The sequence below is a fragment of the Nuphar pumila genome, chromosome 17 (genome assembly GCF_984573655.1).
Source record: "Nuphar pumila chromosome 17, dmNupPumi1.hap1.1, whole genome shotgun sequence".
NCBI classification, from domain to species: domain Eukaryota; kingdom Viridiplantae; phylum Streptophyta; class Magnoliopsida; order Nymphaeales; family Nymphaeaceae; genus Nuphar; species Nuphar pumila.
Genome location: NC_143265.1, coordinates 24,677,786 through 24,694,972, shown reverse-complemented (window position 1 = coordinate 24,694,972; position 17,187 = coordinate 24,677,786). Strand labels below are relative to the sequence as shown.

The 17,187-nt window shown below is 36.4% G+C and overlaps 1 protein-coding gene across 3 annotated transcripts in view; it reads right to left on the bottom strand.

Annotated features, from left to right (window-relative positions):
- Window positions 1–390: 390 nt before the first annotated feature.
- The window catches only part of LOC149811810 (rab GTPase-activating protein 22-like), a 131,723-nt gene continuing 114,926 nt past the window's right edge, over window positions 391–17,187 (bottom strand). For 2 of the 3 annotated variants that reach the window (XM_089992532.1, XM_089992534.1), the window contains one exon: window positions 967–1,242. The gene's annotated coding sequence lies outside the window, so the exon portion shown is untranslated. Of the gene's footprint in view, window positions 586–966; window positions 1,298–17,187 lie in introns of those variants that run through there. The other variant, XM_089992533.1, reaches the window with a different exon arrangement.

Below are 17,187 nucleotides of genomic sequence, written 5' to 3'. Positions count from 1 at the left end.
AAGATTATGAGCCATTGATTTTAAAGCCTTAAAAAAATCTGGTTTATGCATCAAAATCGGATTATTCAAGAGCAGGTTCTTATAAAACCAAAGTAGATCACATTGATATGTTTAGATTCAAAAAAATAAATAAATAATCCATGAAAAATCGCAGTTCACACATTAGTTCTCATATTCTAGTATCATCGTACCCACATTTTTTTAAATTGCAATGTCATACCCTTTGTACCTGCACCCATACCTATGTGACAGCTGAAAATTGATTGCTTTCAAAACTCATATATAGAGAGTTGAAATAAGCTGTCAAATAGGCATAGAATTAAACACACTTTTTTGTACTTCAGAATTCAAGGGTCTAAAAAACTCAAAAAAGAAAAATTAAATATCTGGATTTGCATTCAAACAGCCCTAAGAGTGTTTAGATCTATAAAAGATGATAGTCCAAGTCATCTTTTAATGCTCCATTTAAAACTTAATGATCTTAGCAATGACAGTTAATGCATGATTATACCATGATATTTCAAATTTCGCTAGGAACAAAGTGCACTTGTCTTGTTAAAGATCACCAGAAACCGTAGACATTAACTGCAACACACACAAACACATGAATACAAACATGAATAAATACGTTAAACATTTAAATGCATCTACCATCATAATCATAATCATCAAGCCCTATCCCAACTACATGGAATCAACCATTAAATCATGTCAATAACCTAATAAATCTATGTAAAAGATCTTCTACATAGTTCAAAAGTATACCGAAATCTCTTATTTACATCTGCATATAAGCTGTTACAGCGCGGAGGTCTTATTGATGGGGGCTGCACCCACCCCATCCACTACTAATGGCATGGAAAAGAAAATGAACATTCTGTTTTAACCTCACGTTATCAGATTCATGCATTTGGATCAAAATTTGAAACCTAAAGATTAGTCCAAGGAGACAAAAAAATCTCATGATTGAACCTTGCAGCATTTGCATTTCTTTCACATCATGAAGAATGACAACCAACTATATTCAATAAATTTGTAACGTACAGAGAATGAAAATTCAATCAGATACACCATAGTAAATAAGAAAGCAATTAGAGAAGGAACTCCAGTGCTCGCTTAATCTGTACCATGTTATCATGCTGACTCATAATGCTGCTAACCAGTTATATCAGCTTCAGACAAACAATGGGAATGGCTCAATTCTGATCTTCAGCATCTTCAGAAGAAATGTTTTAACAGTACCTGGTGAAGCAATTGAAATTGAGATTGTGCACACCTTAGTGATCTCAACATGTCCCTTGAAAATCCAAAATCGATATTTTTAAATAAAATATCCAAGGTTCTTAATTCAAAAACTAAAATGGTTAATCTATAGGTAGATCAACAAACACAAGTGGAACATCTAAGACAACCAAGATGGGAAATGCAAATGAAGTATAACAATGGCACCAGTTGCAAAATGTCATAAACTAATAATAATAACAGTAATAATAGCAATAATACACATCAAACACATACACTGTCAATTGTGGAACACTATTTACAGATCTAACCCCAAAAACAAAAGCCAGCCTTTGTGTAATGTTTGGCACATCTCATTCTATTTTAATATGTGAAAGTCGACTCCAACAAGATGTTTGAGGTCATATCATTCTTATTTTCATGAACTAGTTCTTGCTTTTTCATCGTCTTTGAAAATATAATCTTACAACATATTAGTGATGATTACAAGGACTAGCATAGTAAATAAGTTATGCCAAATACATATGTACTGTTAGAGCTTACATTTTGTGGCTAGATCCAAGCATGCATCACCATATAGTATTGAAATTGAGATCCCACACATATTTACCTGCGTGCACATATGGAGTGCGGGTGGTTTTATGTTAGGTATGGTATTTTTTCCAACATCTTAGTACATGTTCAGGTAAGACCCTAGATGTGACATCCTATTGAAAAACCAATATATCAGATTAAGAAAATCTGACTTTTAGACAGACTTTAAACTAAAAATCAGCAGGTCATAAATTAAAATGATTTTTGTATTGAAATAGTTTTAACCAAGCATTTCTCTGGTAAAAAAAAGGCAATACTAATGACATCAATAGAATCTATTTAAGTAACCAATGGGGGCTCCGTGTGGTTGGTAGGAGCTGTCAGTGCACGTCTCCTTGTGGTGGGACGTTACATGTTCAAACCAGAGTTACCGGAAGCTTCTTAGATAGGTAGGAAGCTCGCTTCGGAAGCGCGATACTCCTCGCTTCCGAAACTTGATGAGAACTCCGATTCCCCCACGCTTCTCCTATGCTTTCCACACACTTCATTTATTCATCTTATATGTTCTCTTACTCAACTTTTCATGTTTTTTTATGTGCTCTCTAACTCTTCTTAGTCACTTCCATGTGCTTTCTCTAACTCTTCCCACTCACTTCCATGTGCTTTCTCTAAATTGGTAATCATCATTTTTATATTTTGTTAAAAAAATAATTCTTACACTAAAAAATCATGAAATTTAATATTAGTCACTTTTATTTTAGTTTTTATTTGTGTTTCATTATGATTCACATTCAATTATTATATTTTTTTTTATTCCTCGCTTCCCGCTTCCTATACATTTTAAAATGCATCGCTTCTCTCTTTCGCTTCCCGCTTCCTATACATTTTAAAATGCATCGCTTCTCTCTTTCGCTTCCCGTATCATTTCCCGCTTCCGCTTCCTAGTCTGGCAACCTTGGTTCAGACTGAAATGAAACAAGATGTACACAATCACAATACCAACAAAGGGATACACAAGTGCACAAACCCAAGAGGTCTCTAATGGACTGATTACAATCTCATAAAAGAGATACACAAGATCACAATCTTCACAAGAACACAATGTACAAATAAATAATTTTATAACTTCACAAATATGCTTTTAAGAGCATGGCATACACATACAAAAGGGGCTCTACTTATAGAGCCTTACATAAAGGGGAGGCGGTCTAACCGTCGTTGGACTGCTTCCCAACAGTCATATTTTGAATATGACATCAAAAACATAAAAATAAAAGAAATTTAGAAAGATTATACATAAGTAAAAAAGACCAAAATACCCCTGATATATATATATATATATATATTGATACATTGTAATTTAATACTCTCCCTCAAACTTAATGTGAAAGGAAGAGCCTTGGTGAAGTCCGCAATCTGAAATTCTAACTGAATATGTGGTAAAGTAATTGTCCCTTTCAAGTGTTCTTCCCGAACGTAGTGACAATCCATCTCGATGTACTTCGTTCGTTCATGAAATGTGTGATTGCTAGCTATATATAGTACTTTTGTTATTGTAGCATAACTTCGAAGGTTCTGAGACATCAACACACATATCTGAAAGTAAGAATCTCATCAACACGACCTCGGTTGTTGTTGTAGCCGTCACCCTATATTCAACTAAATTAGAAGATAAAGACACTTTATGTTACTTTTTGCATCTCCAATAAATGAGGAAATCACCTAAAAACACAAAAAGATTTAAAGATGGTGAAGAGGATACGAATAGCCCTTTAGATATAGGCTTTTTGATGTATCGGACTACTCTCAACACAATAATCATGTGAACCGACATGGGCGCAAGTTGAAACTGACTTGCGCATGTGCAATGTCTAGTCTAATAATAGACAAGTACATTAGTGATCCAATAAGTTGCCTATAAAGAGTTGGATCATCTAATAAAACACCGTCCTCAACTCTCATTTTGGCATTAATTACTTCAGAAGTGTCAACATATTTTTTGTCTGTGATTCCCGAACGTGCGACAATGTCAGCTGCAAACTTAATTTGAGACAAAATGTATCCTCTTGGCGAATATGCTACTTCAATACCTAAAAAATATCTAAAAAAACCAAGGTCAGTCATATCAAAAGATTTTTTAAACATAATTTTAATTTCCTCAACTTCTTTTAGATCATTCTCAGTGATGATCATATCAACATATAGGAGCAAGAATGTAAACAAAGTACCTGTAGATCTTATAAAAAGAGAAATATCAATATAACATAATTTAAATCCAAGATCTAAAATAGTTCCACTGAACCTATCATACTATGCTTTAGGAGTTTGTTTAAGCACATATAAAGTCTTCCGAAGGCGAAGAACCATACCATTTTCAATAGTCAGACCAGGAGAAAGATCCATATAAACTTCGTTTAAATTTTCATTTAAGAAAAGATTCTTAACATCTGACTGATATATAAGTCAATTTGTAATTGATGCTACTGTAACTAAAGTCCTATTTGTGGTCATGCGAGCTACTGTGGCAAAAGGTTTCCCCATAGCTATGTCACACGGACTCGGCTAAGGAGGTATCGCACCCGAGTCGACACGCCCCGACACGGGTGCGGCTTCGGACTCGGCCCGGACTCGGTCAACGTCGAGTCGGACTCGGTCAACGAGTCCAGGTCGAGTCCATCCACATTTTGGACTCGGTCAACTTTGACCGAGTCCAAAAATGTCCCTAAAAAACCAATTTTTTATATTTTTTATTTAAAAATATATATATAAAAAAAGGCACAGTGCAGTCACAGACTGTGACTGTGACTGTGCACAGTCTGTGCAGTGTGCACAGTCTGACTGTGTGACTGTGCACAGTGCACAGTGTTGTGCCTATGACTGTGCACAGACACACAGACTGTGCTGTCAGCTGTGGCATTTTAAAAATAAAATAAAATTTTATATATATATATATATATATATATATATATATATATATATATATATATATATATATATATATTTTGTCGAGTCCCCGTGTCCAAAAATTTTAAAATTGTGCCGCACCCGTGTCACACCCGCACCCATGTGACATAGCCCCATAGTCTATATCATATTCTTGATACTATCCTTTTGCAACTAACCTAACTTTGTATCTTTCTAGGGATTCATCACTCTTTGTTTTAAATTGATTGTTAACAAGATTATGAAAATCTTTAAAACATTAAAAAACTTAGGATTTGAATTTAAGGAAGTAGATCCAAGTATGTCTACTGAAATCATCTATAAATGTGACATAATATGAATGGCTACCTTTGAACATAATAGGAGTGGGACCCAATATATATGAATGCACCAACTCAAAATTTTCATTTGTCATGAAAGATCTAGATCCAAAAGGCAACATTTGCATTTTTCAAAATATACAATACTTACATACATATTCCTTTTCTTTATAAAATTTTTCTAAAAATGGAAAGAGATAGTTTGGATATACTTGGATGTTCTAATCGTCTATGCCAAAGATCTAAATCAATTTCTTGGGCATGATTACAAAAAAAAATCCTTAAGTAGACATAAAAAATCCATATAATAAAGGTCAACTCTTCGTATCAAGAAAAAATAAAAGATTGGGAGGCTAACAATGCTCAATTACTCTCATGGTTCATGAATACCATGGAGTTCAAGATTGCTACAAATATCAAGTTCAAGAAAGCATGCGATGCATGGATTTTCTTACGGAGCACATTTATTCAAAAAGATATGCCTTGATTATATTATCTCCAAGATAAGGGACGTAGAAACAAGCAAGGAGATAAGTGATAGAAAATAACATATATATATATATATATATATATATATATATATATATATGTATATACACATACATACATACTCTTAGTAATATAAGAGTATGTATATGTGTATAAATATATATTTAAAGTATATACGTTTATCTTTGTAATCTTTATTTTTCTGTATTTTTGTTTTATTTCTTTTTATTCTTTTTTCTTCTGTTTTGTCTTTTTCCCTAACAGTCATAATGACTGTCACTATACAGCCTGACTGACTGTCAATGTACAGTCAACAATCAATATTTGACTGTTGACAAAGAGTTGTTGGTGTAACGCCTCAAAATTTTAACCCAAACTTTTGAGAATTTTATATATATATATATATATATATATATATATATATATATATATATATAACAGCGAAAACAATCATTTCATTGGGTTAAGCATTCAGGTGCATTACAGGAGTAATTCAAGCAATAACATTCATTTTATTTCAAATAAATATAAAATCAGAGTATCGAATGACATGAATAATAACTAAAATTTATCCTTAAACAACCCTGGAACACAATAAACCAAACATCTAGATCAACATCCCATCTCGCAGCCGCTCATGATGTTCTATTCTTCACCTGAAAAATGGTAAATTAATTGGAATTAGACTACAATCAGTCTAAGTAGGAAAATACTATGATTTTGCAGGTGTATCATGTGACAAGTATGTAATGTGTGTGAATAGTATGATATTGAGCATAGAAGGAAAAAGTAAATACATAAACTAAATTACGACAATAACAAATTGTAAGTATCTAATTGCATATGTGAACAATAGCAAGCTCAAATCAAACTCACAGATATATAGAATTTATTTTATGCTAATTCAAATAATCATATGCTAAAAGTAACAAATAACAGGTTAAAGTACAAACCTGACGACCCTTTGTTTAACTGATGCACACACGATGTTTTTACTTAATATTTTTCTTGAATTATCTCGCGGATACTTAATCTGGGCCAAGGCAACCGTAACAGAAGAGAACATTCGGGGGTTTATTATGCATGGATGTTTTATTAACCCGAATGTTCTAACTGAAACTGAAATCCTAAGGGAGCGGTTGAATAACCGAGAGAACCTCCCAAATGCCCAAAACAAACAGGATGTATCCCTAACTTCTGCAGAAGAACGTGGAGCTACCGCCTAAGACAAAATTTGGTAGTTCGGGTCTCCTAACTCCGAGAACTAGGGACCAACGAGTCATTGCCCCTCGAAGCAAGAAACGCGTATTCCCGGAGTTGTGTACCACCTACCCTCTCCAAGGTAAACCTGAATCTAAGTGGGTTGCTCTTTTTATTAATTTATATTTTCCGATGTGTCCGAGTATTCTCTGTACTGAACCCAGTCGCTCAAAGACACTGGAGTTCCTCAAAATTTGGTTCCTACTACCGGAGTAGTAGGCCCCCAACCATTCATACATTCAAAAGGTATGTTAACCAAAACTTTATCCATTTAATTGTGCAGACCCATTCAGAGTGCACTGGTACCTTTAAACTGTCAAGCACAAACGCCCTAGTACATTTAAACCAGACAGGCTCGGTTACCAGATCATCATTCATCATCATTATATTTTTTTTTTCAATAGCAAACTGTCACAACATACCATTAGGTTTTAAACTTGCAGCGTCCCAACACAAGGTGACGTGCACTGACAACTCTTGCCAAATAAACAGAGACCCGTTTGTTTTCTTTAGAGAGTATGCAGTGTAATCTCAAAGATTTGGTAATACAACTATGTGCTTTTCTCCAAACACATTAACATTTGAACATAACACAAGGTATACAGCTTAGTTGGCATTTGATAATTTCAGAAAATATGTGGTTTATTAGGCATTTGCACTTCAGAAAAATATGCAACTTAACATGCATTTGAACAATAGAGAATAAGCAGCCTAACAGGCATTTGATCCCCAGCAAATATGAAGCTAAATCACAACTGAATATGCGGCTTAGTATGCATTTTGAGCATCAACTTCATATGCAGTTTGAAAATGCATTTTAACCTTCAACATAATATGCATCCAAATGTGCAATTGAACATTTCAGAGAGTAGAGAGTATGCAGCTTCACTTATATATATCACCTATATACTTCCATAAGCCTACCCTAAACTGTGTAGTAAGAGTATGTCATCACTGAGCGAGAGAGAGCCGTAGGAATATAAAGACCTTTAAACATTTAATTGACCCACTGTATATCCTCCACATGCTTATATGCTAACCTGTGCAAACCCAAAAAATTTGTCAATATTCCGAACCCAATCTTTCAAATGGTTATTGTATTTAATAACATCAACAGTCAACTACGTCAATTTGCCAGGAAATGCTTCCTAATATTTATGCTTATAAAGAACAGGAGCATTAGCTATTGCACTTTCCCAAATTAGAGGGTAGCAATGCAGAATACCTTCGGCTGTGGGTTTGATATGGAGAAATACAGGTACATGAATGGGTGTTAGAATGAACTAAAACATATGCTATTGAGTATTCAAATGCAGCACGCCAATACATTTGAGTATGTATAAGGTGCAGAAACGTAGTCACATAGCTGAGTTATAATGTAGGAATTGACCACTGCCTAGTACTTAACGTCTAATGCAGTTTTAAAATGTATGTCTAAGAAGTCAGAGGGTACAGAATCTGTACAGTCTATATAAAACAAAAATTCTTTTAAACAGGTTTGACAATTAGCATAGCACTTAATGTCTTATGCAGGCAACCTAAATTCCCGCTGGTATTCAAGTTTCATATGAACTAAATAGGCATTTGGCATAGTATTAATGTTTGTACCATTTTCAAGTTTTATAAATAAGAACAAGTTACACAAGTTTTACAGAATGTGTATTATGGAAACTTCTATAGGCACATAAGCAGTCCGCGGTTGTCATAAAAAAAATATTTTCAAAGAAAAATTCGCAACCACTATCTATCAGTGCATAGATTAAATATATTTTGACAACTCTCAAATAACCATTATGTCCCTAATAAACAGGTTCAGGGAAAACCCACAATTTATTGTTGTCACGAAAGAATGATTTTTAGAAGAAAAAAAACGCAGCCTCTCTATCATACAGAATATAATGGTTTATGCTAACGTACAGGCCCCTAACACGTTTTCCATTTAATGTAGTGCTGAAAATACCTAATAGCAGAACATAGTCTGCTATTTCCCCTTCTCTTTTTTTCATAGACCGTTGATGGCTTCTTTAACATGAATCTTAACATAGGGACCATCTACTGAGCAACAACAACATAGACATCTGTCTTGACTAGTGAAGTTTACATAGGGAACCTATATTAAGAACAAAAAAAAAACACATGCTTGAGACACGGCATACCAAAAAAACAGTAAAATCCTACTATCAGCAATCCGAAAGAGATACAGATAACAAAAGAAAATCAAATGCTAAATTTCATCAGTTACCGACTCAGAGTCTAACCCCTCAATTGTAAATTACAAAAAAAAAAAAAAAAAACAAATCAAAATCCCATCGTTGTGTTCTTCGTTTTTCGATTAGGGATTCATAGCAACGGAAATCCCCAAATCTGTCGATTTGGGGTTTACGGCAACCCTTAAATCCGCATTTTTTTTTTATTTGGGTTCTACAGCACGCTTGCACATGAGTGCATATGCTCAAATCACAGAGACACCTACATCTCATGCTCGAAACACCATACATTTGCAAAAACCCCAGTAAAATCCTACCTTTTTTTAGAGCTTTTCCCTTGATTTGCCGAATTCCTCTGCAGCCTTGCTCCTTCGTCACGTCGTGCGCGGGCGCGCACGCGCGGGCGAGAGAGAGAGAGAGAGAGAGAGAGAGAGAGAGAGAGAGAGAGAGAGAGAGAGAGAGGTGAGTAAGGGTGGAAAGAGAGAACGAAAAGGGAGAGAGGGTATTCACGAGAGGAAGGGGATAACGAGGTAGTGAGAGAGTAGAGGGTTTTAAAAAGGTGAGGGAGAGAGAGTTAGAGGAGAAATGGGGAAGACGATCGGGGAGGAGGGCGAGAGATCGTGGGGTACCCCACTCTCCAGCAGCTGTGTGAAACTGCAGCTCCCCCCCCCCCCTTCCTTTTTATTTCAAACGCAAACCCTTTTTAGGGTTTCACGTTTTTTTTCGTGTCTGGATCTCCCGCACTCGAGACCTGCGATCCAAAAATGGTTTGGGTCCTCATTTTGAAACTTGTCCCGGATCCATTCGCGGGTCCGGATTTTCTTTTCAAGTATAGATATTCATTTATATATATATATATATAGAGAGAGAGAGAGAGAACCATATTAAATTACTTTAGGTCTAAGTTCATTATTGTGGATTCTTTACTCATTTATTATGGATCTAAGATCCATTATGCTCATAAAACCCTTTAAGGAATACAGATCTAAGGATCCAAAATTTTCTTCACACTATGGATCTGATTTAACATATGTGGATCTAGACCACTATTATGGATCCCAACATAAAAATTTTAATTGGATCATCGCCATAATTAAATCTCTGATGTCCCGGATCCAAACGAAGTAATGTGGATCCAAACATCGCATAGGGTATTATGAATCCCCATAAGGTGTTATAAGTTCGATATAGAAATTTTCTTATTAAGAATCTGATTTAAACTTCGTGGATCCACTCAATTCGACCTGGATTCAATATCAAATTTGACCATGATATTGAGGATCCAATACCATAGATCTGATTCATTTGACTGCAATCTGTTATTAAATATCAATTAAATGACCCGATATCTAAGATCCAAATAAAATATCAAAGATCCACACAGGATATTATGGATCCGATATTGAAGATCCCAACAAAATATCCAAGATCCGAATATAAATAAACAAATAAAACAACAAAAATATCCCTGTTCCCGCTTAAGTATGTAAATTTCAAGTTTCTTTATCTAATAAAAATCATGGGTATTACATCCTTCCCCCCTAAAAAGAATTTCGTCCTCGAAATTCTCACACAAGGATTACTCGAAAAGACTGGGGTATTTTTCTCGCATACTGGCCTCAGGTTTCCATGTGCTTTCGTCGATACATCTAGTAAATTTTTCAGTACAACACACATTTTTAGTATCTATGATTTCTAGTTTTTCTACTTATAGACACTTTAAAAGAACACGCAAGTAACATAAACAATAACAATAAAATATACTCACAAAGCGCTTGCAGGGTGTGGCACGACCGTGATCTTTGATTTATTGTTCCGAGGCTCTAATACCATATTTGTAACGCCCCGAAATTTTAACCTAAACTTTTAAGGAATTATATATATATATATATATATATATATATATATATATATATATATATATATATATATATATATATATAAAACAGCGGAAACAATCATTTCATTGGGTGAAGCATTCAAGCGCATTACAGGAGTAATCAAAGCAATAACATTCATTTTATTTCAAATAAATATCAAATCAGAGTCTCGAATGACATGAATAACAATAACTAAAATTTATCCTTAAACAACCCGAGAACACAATAAACCAAACATCTCGATCAAGCATCACATCCCGCAGTCGTTCATGTTATTTTATTTTTCACCTGAAAAATGGTAAGTTAATTGGAATTAGACTACAACCAGTCTAAGTAAGAAAACACTATGATTTTGCAGGTGTATCATGTGACAAGTATGTAATGTGTGTGAATAGTATGATATTGAGCATAGAAGGAGAAAGTAAATACATGAACTAAATTACGACAATAACAAATTTTAAGTATCTAACTAGCATATGTGAACAATAGCAGGCTCAAATCAAACTCACAGATATACAGAATTTATTTCATGCTAATTCAAATAACCATATGTTAAAAGTAACTAATAACAGGTTAAAGTGCAAACCTGATGACCCCTTGTTTAACCGATGCACACACGATGTTTTTATTTAATATTTTTTCAAAATTATCACGCGGATACTTAACCCGGGCCAAGGCAACCGTAACAGAAGAGAACATTCGGAGGTTTATTATGCATTGATGTTTTATTAACCCGAATGTTCTAACTGAAACTGAAATCTTAAGAGAACGGTTGAATAATCGAGAGAACCTCCCAAAGGCCCAAAACAAACAGGATGCATCCCTAACTTCTGCAGAAGAACGTGGAGCTACTGCCTAGGACAAAATTTGGTAGTCTGGATCCCCTAACTCCGAGAACTAGGGACCAACAAGTTATTGCCGCTCGAATCAAGAAACACGTGTCTCCGGAGTTGTATACAACCTACCCTCTCCAAGGTAAGTCTGAATCTGAGTGAGTTGCTCGTCTTATTAATTTATATTTCTCGATGTGTCCGGGTATTCCCAGTACTGAACCCAGTCGCTCAAAGACACTGGAGTTCCTCAAAATTTGATTCCTACTTGTTAAATATATATATGTAAATGAATATATTTCTGTACTGTATTGTACCACTTGTACAGCATACTGTACTGTATTGTACTACTGTACTGTATTGTACAGCATACTGTACTGTATTGTACTATTGTACTGTATTGTACAGCATACTGTACTGTATTGTACTATTGTACTGTATTGTACTGTATTGTACAGCATACTGTATTGTATTGTACTATTGTACTGTATTGTACCACTCGTACAACATATAAATATCAATGGAAAGGGGAGAAGACATAATTGCCGCCCAACATTTTTTTCTCTTTTCCCTCTTACCTCTCTCTCTATCTCTTGCTACGATAGTAAGGTGACTCCCACATCTGATTTCTCACATGGTATCAGAGCCAAGGGCGTGGTAATCACGATCATCTGGAAGGCCCCTAAGGACCTTGATGTGCGTTTTTGGGCGTTCTCAAGGAAAGTTTTTTTTTTCATCTTTTCTCTGTTGTTTCTCCGTTGAATCACTATATTTCGACGTCGTTTCTTCATTTCCTCATATCGTGCATCTTTTCCTTACATATTCTGTTATCCCCAATTTTATCAACCCTAATTTCTGTTTTCCCCAAATTTGGGAACCCTCATTTCTCAAAAGTGCCTCTTTTCTCAAACTTCTTGTGATTTCTTATCTATTTCTTGCAATATAGTTGATAAATCGTACATTCTGCACGATTAACTAAAAAATCGTGATTTCCAAAACTCAAAAATTTCTGTCCGTACGGTTCTGTCCGTACAACCTACGAATTTCTGTCGTGCTGTTTGATTCATCTTTGATCTTCTTCCTTATGGATTCTAAAATCAGCCCCGGATTTCTTTCTCAACTTGTTTCTCACAAATTAACTCATGATAACTACTTACTTTGGAAACGCCAAATTCTGCCGTTTATCCGAAGTCATGGTCTTTCCGGGCATCTGGATGGGGGATCACCCGCCCCACCTATAACTATTACGCAAGAGGTAACTGGTAATGATGGGAAGGTGAGTTGCATTGCTATTCCAAATCCTGCGTATGATGTTTGGTTTCAGAAGGACCAATCTGTGGTTGCCTATTTGACTGCCACGTTATCTGATCGTATATTACAAACTATCTCTGACCATTTTACTGCTGCAGAACTATGGAGACATCTTGCTCACTCTTATTCACAGGTTTCTGAATCACGTGCACTTCAACTGAAATGGCAGTTCCAATCTATGCGAAAGGGAACTAAGACCATTACTGAATTTCTAGGGGATATCAAAATTATCATTGATCAGTTGGCCGCTATTGGATATCCTGTTTCTGACAGAGATGTTGTTCAGCAGGTATTGGGAAGCCTTGGGCCCCAATATCGTATGTTTTGCACTGCATTACAGGTTGCCTCTACACTTCCATGCTTTGAGGATTTACAGGCCAAACTCCTACAGTATGAAGTTAGTTTGACTCAAGATCATCTTATTGATGATCCTCATCCTGTCATGTTTACATCTGGGTCTACCTCATTTCGTCCACCTGCTGCTCATATGGGCCGTGGAGGACTCCTTCCTACTCCTACTGCTCCACCTGCCACTAGAGGTACCCGTGTCCCTACTTGCTTCCATTGCAACAAGCGTGGCCATGTGAAAGCAGATTGTTGGCACAACCCACAGAATCGCAACAAGGCAGGGAGGCCAGGACCAAGAGCTGGACAGATGAATGTTAAACAGTTTCAGGGGCAGCCGCAGGGAAATTTTCGAGCACATCAGGGTACTGATCAGGGACAGAGTGCAGGGTTGCCACATGATGTGCAACAAATTCTGATGACTGCATTTAACAACATGAATTTGCGTCAGAATGATGATGGAGTTTGGTATATTGATTCTGGAGCAGCCGCACATGTTACTTCTGATGCAGGTAAACTTTCCAACATGGTTCCTTATATTGGCACTGGCACTATTGTCACGGGAGATGGTTCCCACCACCTTATTTCTCATACTGGAAATGCATCTCTCTCTTTGTCACAATCTACACTACCATTGAAAAATGTCTTACTCACTCCTGCCATTGAGAAAAACATTTTATCTGTTTCTAAATTGGTTGATGAAACAAATTCATCCATGGAATTTACTCTGTCTTCTGTTTGTCTTAAGGACCTTCGAACCAAGAAGATGCTCGCTAAGGGTGAACGACGCGGAAACATGTACGTCTTCGAAGCAGCCCCCGGGACTTTGAAGACGTCATCTACCGTGTCTCCATCTTTTCCTGCTTATTTGAGTCAGTCTTCTTCTGTTATGCAATGTAATAAGCCAGTTTCTTGGCATCGTCGGTTAGGTCATTGTAGTCAAGGGTTCCTTGACAAATTGTCTTCTCAGGGTTTTATTCCCAAAGTCAAATTAGATCATAAGTGTCCTAGTTGTAATGTCTGCAAGAGTCATGTACTTCCCTTTCAAAGTATCAATAAAAGAGCTTCCAAGCCATTTGAAATTATTCACTCTGATGTTTGGGGCCCAGCTCCTGTTTCATCTCTATCTGGCTCTCGTTATTATGTGTTATTTCTTGACTCTTTCACTCGTTACACTTGGATTTACTTTATGAAATCTAAATCTGAAGTGTTCAAACTTTTCAAACAATTCCATGCTCTTGTTCAGAACCTTTTCAATTCAAATATCACTTATTTCCAGTGTGATGGTGGTGGAGAATACATATCTCATGATTTTAGTGAATATTTAAAGGACCATGGCATCACACGTAACTCCTCTTATCCTTACACTCCACAACAGAATGGAGTAGCAGAACGTAAGCATCGGCATATTGTTGAAACCGCGTTAAGTATGATGCACAATATTGATATTTCTTTCTCTCTTTGGACTGAGGCCTTTCACACTGCAGTGCATATCATTAACAGGTTGCCTATGGAATTATTAGGAGATCAGTCTCCTTATTATTTGCTTCACGGTTCTCACCCTTCTTATGATGATTTGCATGCTTTCGGATGCATTTGTTATGTCCATGTGGATCATTCTTTACGTAACAAGTTTCAGGACAGAGCAGTTCAGTGCAGATTTCTGGGATATGCCGATGGGTATAAAGGATATAGATGTTATGATCCTATTTTGGGTAAGATTAAGGTGTCTAGAAATGTTGTTTTTGATGATGACCATTTCAGCACTTGTGATACTTCTCAGGTATATGAGCAAACTACTTATGATCCATGGCTTTGTGATACTTTGCTATATGACTCTATCAGAGATCCTGTTGTTGATGAACCAATTCAGTTTGAAGCAGACAACTCCATCATCCAGGATGCACCTTCACGGTTTTCAGGTTTGGTTTATGCCCGGCGAGGAGCCCCTTCAACTCCATCTCACGAGGCTCCCCCTCTTCGACGATCCACACGTGAAAGGCATCCTATCCATCGTTGGGTTAGTTACAACAATTTTTCTCTTGACTTTCAGTTGTTTCTAACCAATGTAGCCAAAGAGAAAGAGCCGTCTACTTTCCATCAGGCAGCCCATTCTCGAGCTTGGGTTGAAGCTATGAACAAAGAAATGGCAGCACTTCATGAATGTCATACATGGGATATTGTTCCTCGACCTGTTGATAGAAATGTTGTTGGTTCCAAATGGGTTTACAAGATCAAGCGTAAACCAGATGGTAGCATTGAAAGATATAAAGCTCGCCTTGTTGCACGCGGATTCACACAACAATATGGGCAAGATTATGAGGAAACTTTTAGCCCTGTTGTCAAAATTGGCACCATTCGTGTGATCCTCACTTTGGCACTTCAGCATGGTTGGTCTCTTAGCCAGTTGGATGTCAAGAATGCGTTCCTACATGGGGACTTGAAGGAAGAGGTGTATATGGAGCAACCTCCTGGATATAGTGAACATGATGCGGCTACATGGGTTTGTAAATTGAGAAGGTCTCTTTATGGTTTAAAACAGGCATCTCGGTCTTGGTTTGAGAGTTTCTCCATGGAAATTCAGCAGCATGGCTTTTCTAAGAGTATACTTGATCATTCTTTATTTATGTATAAGAATGATCATGTTACTACTTGGGTTCTTATATATGTTGATGACATCATTATCACTGGGAGTGATGATGCACATATTGCCTTGGTCAAGTCTTTACTCATGGCCAAATTCAAGATGAAGGACTTAGGCCCATTGCGATACTTCTTGGGAGTTGAAGTCGATAGACAAGATGATCGACTCACTCTAAGTCAACACAAGTATACTCTTGACATTCTTCACACCACTGGTATGATTAATTGTAAACCTCTCAGCACCCCATCTGTCTTAAATCATAAGTTTAGTGCAAAAGAAGGCCAATTATATCATGATTCCACTTTATATCGCCGCATTGTTGGTATGTTGCAATATCTTACATTTACAAGACCTGACATTGCTTATGCTGTAAATCAAGCATCTCAGTTTATGCATGCTCCCACTGATTGTCATATGGAATGTATTAAGCGTATTCTCAGATATCTGAAAGGGACTATTGGAGATGGATTGCTCTATCACAAAGATGAAAGCTTCACTACAGGACACCGTTTACTTACATATTGTGATGCAGATTGGGGTGGGGACCCTGATGAGCGTAGGTCGGTTTCAGGATATTGTGTTTTTATTGGCCCAAATATTGTCACTTGGAGTAGTAAGAAACAAAAGGCCATTGCTAAATCCAGCACTGAGGCAGAGTACAGGGCAATGGCAGCAGGGACAGCTGATGTCACTTGGGTACGGCATCTTCTTCAAGAGTTGAATGAACCTATCTCTTCCTCTCTGCTTTTATGTGATAATCAAAGTGCCATTAATATTTCTTTTAACCCTATTCATCATTGTCGCACGAAGCACATTGAGATTGATCAGCATTTTGTTAGACAAAAGATTGAAACAGAAGAAATTGAGGCTTCGTATGTCAGATCAGAAGACCAAGTAGCAGACATCTTCACCAAAGGATTGGTTAGTCATCAATTTTGGTTACTTAAGGGCAAGTTGAGCATGATTGAAGATCATCCTCAACTTGAGGGAGGCTGTTAAATATGTATATGTAAATGAATATATTTCTGTACTGTATTGTACCACTTGTACAGCATACTGTACTGTATTGTACTGTATTGTACAGCATACTGTACTGTATTGTACTACTGTACTGTATTGTACTATTGTACTGTATTGTACAGCATACTGTACTGTATTGTACTATTGTACTGTATTGTACCA